The following is a 10,191-nucleotide window of genomic DNA, read 5'->3' as shown; positions in this document are numbered from 1 at the left end:
CATTGTTTGGGTGCATTTCTTCGGGAGTAACAGAGGACCACAGATATGAAGGGTCTTGGTTGCCAACACCATGATGATTCAAAGTTTTGTTATTACCAATGGTCGTTACTGCACATGCATCACATTCTTGTTGCTCGTGTTCTATATCAAGTGGACTGTGTTTTGTATTATGAGATCTTTGGTTGGAAACGCTTTCACAGACTTGGTCATGATGTAGAGACAAATTCCTATCTTGAGACGAGGTATCAAAAAACTCTTGTGAAAAGCTATCATCGTGTCTTGTGTTCCCAGGAGTAGAAGAAGATGATAAATTTGAAAATAGTACAGAGGTGGGACTATATGAGATAGTGTTAGAAACTATTTGTGGATTCAATCCAACATTCCTTTATGCAGAGATTGGCACAAATTCTTTTTCAAACATTTCTTGAGAATGTAATCCTGGAAATGTTTTCTCATTGAAGACAATGTCTTTGCTTCTAATAATTTTCTTATTAGTTAAACTCCAAAGCCTGAATCCAAACTAATCCTCTCCATATCCAACGAGTATGCAAGGCTCGGATTTAGGATCTAGCTTGCTTCTCTTTTCTTTGGGCACATGTGCAAAAACCTGACAACCAAAAACTTTAAGATGAGAGTAGGAAATTCTTCTACCTTTCCATTCCTCTTTCGGAATTCTGAAGTTCAACCTTGAAGAAGGACTCCGATTAATGAGATATACGACTGTATTGCATGCCTCAGTCCATGATTCTTTTCTCAATCTTGCATTTGAAAGCATACACCAAGCTTTCTCCATTATTGTCCTGTTGAGTCTTTCCGCTGCCCCATTTGTTGAGGGGTGTAGGGTACAACTTTCACCCTATGAATGCCATTATCTGCACAATAATTGTCAAACTCCAGCGACAAAACTCACCTCCATTATCCGTTTTTAAAAATTTGATCTTATGGCCCCTTTGGTTTTCAACAAGAGCTTTGAAAACTTTAAACCTAGAAAAAACTTCAGATTTATTTGCCATCATATATATCCATACTTTCCTAGTACAATCATCAAGGAAAGTAACAATTTTTTTTGCACCTCCTAAAGAGCTTACCTCAACCGGACCAAAGACATCCGAGTGTACAAGTTCCAATGGTTTCTCCTTGAGATTATGTCCATCTTTCAAGAAGTTGACCCGCTTTTGCTTTCCATAAAGGCAATGTTCACAAAATTCCAAATTTGCTAATTGGAGACCCGGTAGTTGATCCCTTTTAAGCATTATCTCAAGGCCCTTTTTGCTCATGTGGCCTAATCTTTGATGCCAAAGTGTTGCATCGCTGCCCATGACTGTCATAGCAGCCCCTATTTTAGTAGGCTTCTCAAGAAGATAAAGATTACCAACTTTGTTTCCCTTGGCAATTATTCTTGAACCCTTGGTAACTTTCCAAGTATTCGGATGTACGGTTGGATAATATCCTTGTGCAAAGAGTTGACTGACGGAAATAAGATTTCGCTTTAATTTGGAAACATGGCAAACATCTTTTAACAACCATTGCCCTCCATCTTCCAGCTGTAACAAAATGTCACCTTTGCCAACTATTTCGCAGGATTTGTTGTCTCCAAGAAATACCTCTCCAAATTGACCTTCATGGTAATTTGTGAAACAATCCATACATGAAGTGGTATGGAAGGAAGCTCTGGAATCTATCACCCAAGAATCTGATTTTGTGTCACTTGCAGAAAGAACCAAAGTGCTTTCATCTTTCTCATAGGCTGTATTTGCTTCCATGTTTCTTACATTTTCTTGTGCTTTCTTGTAAGCCCGACAATTTCTCTTTGTGTGGCCAGGCTTACCACAAAACCAGCATTCTCCATTCCTACCTCTTGACCTTGAACAATTGGGTGACTTTGATCTTCATTGATTGTAATTATTATTTCCTCTATGATGGCTTCTTCCTCTTCTCTCGGTGCTGACCATAGTGAGAGCATCACCAGGTGAGGAGTCTTTGTTACTCCTTCTCATGTCTTCACTTAATAAAGTGGCAACAACTTCGTTGTACTTGCTAGCTTTGACTTCATAGAGTTTGAAGTACTTACAGCTGTAACTACGAGATCCCAACTGTCAGGTAAAGAACATAACAAGATGATGGCTTTGGATTTGTCATCTTGAGTCATACCAACTGAGCTTGCTTGACATAGTAGGGTATTCAAATCATTTATATGATTGGACACCATAGTCCCTTCCTTCATTTTTAGTTTGTAGAGTTTCTTCATAATGAAGATTTTGTTTGCAGCCGATGCCGTTTGATACATATTTTGAAGTTTATCCCAAACTTCTTTCGTTGACTTCTCGTTTGAGACATTGAACAAGATGTTTTTCGCTAGCGAGAGAAAAATGGATGCCATCGCCTTCTCATCCATCTTTTCCCAATCTTCATCAAACATTGTAGATGGTTTCTTAGACTTTCCTTCGATTGCGAGAGCCAAGTCTTGCTTAACCATCAAGGAGAACATCTGCACTTTCCACAGGCTGTAATTCTTGCCTGTAAATTTCTCTATTTTCATATCCTCCATCTTTTCGAAAAATTCAACATTGATTTCCCAATCTGCACACCTCGTGCTCTGATACCAATTGAAAGGATATAAATAGAGAAATAAAATTGATGCAATACAAAAATATGCAACACCAAATTTATCCTTGTTCACCACAATAGTGGCTACGTCCAAATTGTAGAGTATTGGATTAATGTGTAAAAAGATGATTACAAAATGAGCAGAGCAGCATATAGAAAGGCTCCAATAATATTACATATGAAAAGTCTCTGGAAACCAAGAGACACGCTTATTGGAGGGAACAAACAAGTGACTATTGGCCTTCACCATATCAACATGAATTGTTAACAATTGGGATGATATGGAGAAAATCTGGAACCATACTTTTAACAATGAGCTTCGTGTTGCTCCCGAGGATCATCAATTCTTCTCACAGAGCCTCCTTTGAATCCGAAAGTGAACAGAGAGAAGATGACTCAACTCATGTTTGAGGTCTTTAACACCCCTGCTATGTATGTTGCTATCCAAGCCGTGCTCTCTCTTTATGCTAGTGGAAGAACTACAAGTATTGTTTTGGACTCTGGAGATGAAGTCACTCATGTTGTGCCCATTTATGAAGGCTATGCTATGCTACATGCAATATATAGAATGTACCGTGCAGGTAGGGACTTAACAGAGTCCCTTTGCAAGATCCTTACCGAGAGAGGCTACTCATTCACCACTACTGCATAACGAGAAATTGAGAGACATCAAGGAGAAATTGACATATGTTGCAATGGATTATGAGGAGGAGATGGAACTATCAGGAAGCAAGGGAACATTAGGAAAAGTTATGAGCTTCCATGTAATGTCCCATTTTTTTTATATTGTTTTTGGGAGGAATTAATTATAAAGTTATCAATTAAAAAAAAAATATTGTAAGGTAACTTTATAAATTAAATATATAAAAAAGCTTCTAGAGGTTGCCGGAAGAAGCGGAGTAACATTAAAAAGGGAGGCCGACCTATCAAGGAAAAAAGAATAAATAGGCATTGAGAGCTCATTGTCTATCATTGAGATTTATTATTGATTTTTGCTTATGTGCATTGTGGAGCCTAGGGTTTCTGCAAATAGTCACAATTGGCCATTGAGAATGAAAACTCTCAATTGGTATGCAATTTTGAGGGTGTGAGAGATCACCTGAATTATTGCAACTAGGGGAAGGATATTTCAGTCCTTTCATTTGTGCTTAATTGCTGATTTGGAGTTTCTAGTGGAGTTGCACTTTCACCATATCATCTACAGCATTCAGTCTCCACCATTTGATCAATCCAGGCTCTTTATTTCAATCTGTAGTTGCAACAAGTTCTCAATTGTATACAGCCAGTTAGGGTTTCTTTGTAATGTGCTATGTCATAATGTTTTGGTGCTGAAATTTGCCATATCATTTGTAAAAACATTTGATTTTCATTGAATGAATACATTGGCACTGCTATTTCTTTTATTTCAGCAATATATTTTAGTAGTGTATTTAATTTAGGGTTTGTTTAGTGGCCTTCTGGTATGGGTCATTATAGTGGTATCAGAGCGGTTTCCTGCCAGCCTGATAGGGTTACCCAGCCACCATTTAATTTAGTTTACAAAGGAACCATCATAACTAAGAATATGGCTGAGAGACATTCTCCAAGCCCATCCAGAAGTGTGCGAGATGATGAGACTTTACGACAACAGGAGAGGATTCTACAGTCAATAGAGGCAAGTACACAGGCAATGATGGTTATGATGCAACATTTGATTGGGAAAAATAGGAGAAATAATCATGATTAGGATGACAGAAGCATAGCAGGATCACAACATAGGACACAGTCTGGAACAACTGATAGATCCACACGTCCTACATTTAGAGAAGAAACTCTAGGATGCACACCTGATGCTATGGTAATAGATATTGTAAATGAACTTCGACAAGCGAGGAATGAGTGGGATTCATTACCAGAATATGTACAGGATGGATGGACATTTGACAGGTACCTAAACTATAGAGCTGCCAGGCAGAAGCAAGTAGACAAACACAGTGAGTTGTAACAGGTCACCAACAAGTTGGTATTACCCACATTTGATGGCACTGAAAAAATGACTGCTCGTGCTTGGATTCATAAGGTGGATACTTTCCTATCTCTGAAAACTATGATAGAAATTGAAGCACTCAAGTATGCCACTTTACACTTAGATGGGGTAGCACATGATTAGTGGACACATGGCATGATCACATTGCAACACAATCAGGTAACCACTTATCAAGATTTTGTGGATAGATTGATAGAAAGGTTTGATAAAAAAAATCCTAAAGTTTATTTCCGGGAGTTAGCCCAGTTGAGACAGTCAGGAGGCTTAGAACAATTTATCAAAGACTTCCAGAAGCTTGCAGTGATGGTGCTTGACATTTCAGAAAGGAGTCTAGTCATTTTATTCACAGAGGGATTAATTGAACCACTCAAGGGGTGAGTAAAGGCCTTTGATCCTCCTACATTACAGGAAGCCATGAAGAAAGCCCGCAGTATGGAACTTGCAACTCCAGCAAATCGGTTTAGTTCAAAGAGTTCTTCACCATTTAGAGATAACAAAGGGGAATTCAACAAGGGTAAAGAGAAGGTTAATGACTCAAAAGAAAAGCTACCTGCACCTTGGGATAATGAAACACTTAATGACCTACGTAGGAAGAAGCTATGCTTCTTTTGCAAAGGTCCCTATGAGTTTGGTCATGATTGTCCTATGAAGCCTAAGGGGAAGGCTAACCGAGTGATGTGGGCTTATTATGAAGGTTCAGATTCAGACATCTCAGAGCACCCTGATGAGGATCCTGATGAGGTAGAGGGTGAACAAGAGGTAGATAGTGCTGAGAAAAAAGAGGCTCCAAAGATACATTTACAGGAGGCACGTCTGTCTAGTATTCAAAGAGAGGGATCTTTCAAATTTCGAGGAGTCTTGGCAGGACAAAAGATTATTACTCTATTGGATACAGGTGCCATGCATAATTTCATTGATGCACGATTTGTGGAGAGGCGTGGACTCATTACTGGGAGTTTGAGGGACTAAGAGTTAAGGTAGCTGATGGATATACTCTTCGTTGTGATAAGATGGTGCGAGATCTACCTTTGCGCCTAAACAACTATGAGTTTAAGGCAGACTATCATGTGGTCAACATGGGTGACATGGACATAGTACTTGGGATGCAATGGCTACATTATTTGAAGGAGGTTACCCTAAGATTGGAGGATATGGAGATACGATTCGTGGTGGGTGGCAGGACTCATGTGCTGAAGGCTATCCATAATGGTGATGTTAGGACTATCTCATTTAGGCGGTTGGAGAGATTAGCCAGGCATAATAATATAGAGTGGGCAACAATATGTGCCTTGATGCCTGCCCAGGGGGAGAAACATAAGACTGAATATCATCCAGACATTCAAAAATTGAGAATCAAGTATGGGAAGGTATTCAGTGAGATTCCACCAGGCAAGTCACCAAACAGAGGTATTGAGCACATTATCAAGTTGGAGGAAGGTGCTAAGCCTGTCATGATCACACCATACCGGCACCCAAAATGACTCAAAGATGAGATCGAGAGGACCATCAACGAGTTGCTAGCAATGGGACACATCAGACCAAGTAAGTCACCTTTTGCATCTTCTGTTGTTTTGGTAAAAAAGAAGGATGGAACTCTACGAATGTGTATTGATTATAGGGTGTTGAATAAGAGAACTATAAAGAACAAGTATCCCATCCCACACATCGATGAGCTAATAGATGAATTGCATGGGGCTTTTTATTTCACAAAAATTGATTTGAGATCAGGCTATCACCAGATCAGAGTTCGAGAGCAGGATATTGAAAAAACTGCTTTCAGATGTCATTATGGGCATTTTGAGTTTGTAGTCATGCATTTTGGTTTGACTAATGCACCTGCCACTTTTCAGTCCACTATGAACAAGGTCTTCCACCATCAGTTGAGGAAATTTGTGCTAGTGTTCTTTGATGATATTTTGATCTATAGCAGGACATGGCAAGAACATTTAGAGCACTTGGAGACAGTAGTAAGCATTTTATAGAGCGAGTCCTTGTATGCCAAGGAGTCCAATGTGATTTGGGGATGTCAGAATTGTTGTATCTTGGACACATCATTAGTGCAGAAGGAGTGCGAATGGATCCTGAAAAGATCCATGCTATTGTTGATTGGCCACCACCAGAGAACCTTAAACAGTTAAGAGGGTTCCTTGGTCTATGTGGATTCCATCACAGGTTTGTTAGTGGCTACTCACGACATGCAATGCCCATGACAGACTTGCTGAAGAAAGGGGCATTTGTGTGGACTCGAGAGGCACAGGAGTGTTTTATGCAGTTCAAGGAAATAATGACTACATGCCCAGTATTAGCATTGCCTGATTTCATGAAGCCATTTGAGCTTCAATGTGATGCTTTTGGAGAGGGAGTTGGTGCTGTACTCATGCAGGACAAGCATCCTATAGCTTATGAGAGTAGGAAACTCAGAGGGGCTGAGAGATCATTCAGCATATATGATAAAGAAATGCTTGCCATCATGCATGCCTTGGCCAAATTCAGACAGTATCTTGTGGGCAACAAATTTTGTATTAAAATTGATCATAATAGTTTGAAGCATTTTTTGGGATAGTGGGACCTGAATGATCGTTAGCAGAAGTGGGTGAGTAAGTTACAGGCATATGATTTTGATATCACATATTTTAAGGGGACACATAATATTGTTGCAGATGCTTTATCCCATAGGCCACACCTCACTTCTATGATTCAGATATCAGAGGATTGGCGACACTTGATTGTAGTAGAATATGCCAAAGACATGTGGGCCTCTTCTATAGTGGAGGGGACAACAATCGACACCAAATACACTCTCATAGATGATTTGATCATTTACAAGAACAAGATTTACTTAGTCCCAGGATCGAAAGTGAAGCAGTTAATTTTGAGAGCATTCCATAATTCACCTACAGCAGGCCATCCTGGGTATTTCAAGACTTACAGGTTAGTACGAGAATGATTCACTTGGAAGGGACTTAAGGCTGATGTTTTGCAGTATGTGCGTGTCATGTTTGCCAGCAGAACAAACAAGAGCACACTTATCCAGCAGGGCTCCTACAACCACTTCCTATTCCTGACAGGAAGTGGGAGTGCATCTCTATGGATTTTATTACGAGCTTGCCTAGGGCCCAGGGGTGTGATTGCATCTATGTGGTGGTGGATAGGCTGACAAAATATGCTCACTTCTTCCCTATCGCTACTACATACTCAGCAACTCAGGTGGCAGAGGTCTTCTTCAGGGAGATTTTTAGATTACATGGGTTACCTCAGAGCATTGTAAGTGACAGGGATAGCTGCTTCATGAGTCACTTTTGGCAGGAGATATTTCGGTTATCGGGCACTGAGCTTACACCTAGTACCAGTTATCACCCACAGACTAATGGTCAAACATAGATTGTAAACAAATGGGTGGAAGGGTATTTGAGGAATTATGTGGCAGATCAACAGCGAGCTTGGGTCAGATGGATATATCTCTGCGAGTATTGTTACAATACTACATATCATATGACTATACACATGACACCCTTCATGGCACTTTACAGTTATGAGGCACCTAGTTTCTTAGATTTTTTGTTGGGAGACAGTCGAGTACCCCGTGCAGGTGAACTATTACAGGAAAGTAAGGATATAGTTGCTACTCTCAAAAACAACATTGCTAGAGCTTAGAACCAGCAAAAATAGTATGCAGACAAGAAGAGGACTGAGCGTAGTTTTGAGGTAAATGATATGGTTTACCTCATGTTGCAGCCATATAAGCAGTCCACTCTCAAGAAGAGTGGTACAGAGAAACTCAAGCCACGCTATTATTGACCATTCAAGATCATCAAATGAGTTGGTGAGGTGGCTTATGAGTTGGAGCTTCCCACAGATAGTCGAGTGCACAATGTGTTTCATGTATCATGCCTCAAAAAGGCGTTGGGTCAGAATGTTATGCCTTCTGCAGTATTACCTCCCTTGGATGATTCAGGGAAATTGATCTTAGTGCCAAAATTCATTCTGGATAGTAGAGAGAAGCAGTTTCACAGGAGAGTAATCAAAGAGTATCTAGTTAAGTGGAAATATTTGCCTATTGAAGATGCTACTTGGGAGAGAGAAGTGATTTTGCAACATCCAGCATTAAGATTGCTTGAGGCCAAGCAATTTTAGGAGGGGCGGACCTGCAATGTCCCATTTTTTTATTTATTGTTTTTGGGAGGAATTAATTATAAAATTATCAATTAAAAAAAATATATTGTAAGGTAACTTTATAAATTAAATATAAAAAAAAGCTTCTAGAGGTTGCTGGAAGAAGCGAAGAAACATTAAAAAGGGGGGCCGACCTATCAAGGAAAAAAGAATAAATAGGCATTGAGAGCTCATTGTCTATCATCGAGATTTATTATTGATTTTTTCTTATGTGCATTGTGGAGCCTAGGGTTTCTGCAAATAGTCACAATTGGTCATTGAGAACGAAAACTCTCAATTGGTACGCAATTTTGAGGGTGTGAGAGATCACCTGAATTATTGCAACTGGGGGAAGGATATTTCAGTCCTTTCATTTTTGCTTAATTGCTGATTTGGAGTTTCTAGTGGAGTTGCACTTTCACCATATCATCTACAGCATTTAGTCTCCACCATTTGATCAATCCAGGTTCTTTATTTCAATCTATAGTTGCAACAAGTTCTCAATTGTATACAGCCAGTTAGGGTTTCTATGTAATGTGCTATGTCATAATGTTTTGGTGCTGAAATTTGCCATATCATTTGTAAAAACATTTGATTTTCATTGAATGAATACATTGGCATTGCTATTTCTTTTATTTCAGCAATATATTTTAGTAGTGTATTAAATTTAGGGTTTGTTTAGTGGCCTACTGGTACGGGTCATTACATTCCAGATGGTTAGGTAATCACAATTGGCAATGAAAGGTTCAAATGTGCTGAGGTGTTGTTCCAGCCTTCTCTCATTGGCAAGGAAGCTCCAGGAATACACGAGACTGCTTTTGCTTCCACCATGAAATATGGTGTGGACACTAGAAAGGACTTGTATGGAAACATTATTCTCAATGGAGGTTCCACCATGTTTCCTAGTATTGCTGACCGAATGAGTAAAGAAATTGTAGCTTTGGCTCCGAATAGCATGAAAGTTAAGGTGGTTGCCCCTTCTAAGAGAAAATATAGTGTTTGGATTAGAGGTTCAATTCTCGCTTCACTCAGCACTTTCCAACAGCTGTGGGTAACAAATGCTGAATATGATGAGTCTGGCCCTTCAATTGTTCTCAGGAAATGCTTCTAGGCAATCTACGTTTTGGAATTCTTTACTCCTTTTTGTTGTTTGATGAGAAAATGTTCTGCTTTCTCCAATTCAGTGAGTTTATAAATGAGGATATAGGTTAATTTTGTAGAGGTTAATTAACCTCACCCAAATCATGTATTTAGGAAGTAGTTATTAACCACGGAAGGATAGTTCTTAACCTCCATCTCTATATAAGGAATTGTCTTATCTTTGGTAGCAAGACAATTTTTGGAAAGTATGTATAGATTTTGTTCTTGTGATCAGAATTTTTTTTAATGTTCTTGGTGCAAAAAAA

The 10,191-nt window shown here is 39.3% G+C and overlaps 1 pseudogene; it reads left to right on the top strand.

Annotated features, from left to right (window-relative positions):
- Positions 1 to 2,925: 2,925 nt before the first annotated feature.
- Positions 2,926 to 9,932, top strand: LOC149551020 (actin-7-like; annotated as a pseudogene).
- The last annotated feature ends 259 nt before the right edge of the window (positions 9,933 to 10,191 follow it).

The sequence above is a fragment of the Cupressus sempervirens genome, chromosome 6 (genome assembly GCF_028749045.1).
Source record: "Cupressus sempervirens isolate cs-2001-9-10 chromosome 6, ASM2874904v1, whole genome shotgun sequence".
Taxonomy (NCBI): domain Eukaryota; kingdom Viridiplantae; phylum Streptophyta; class Pinopsida; order Cupressales; family Cupressaceae; genus Cupressus; species Cupressus sempervirens.
This window is presented reverse-complemented; position numbering and strand designations above follow the sequence as displayed.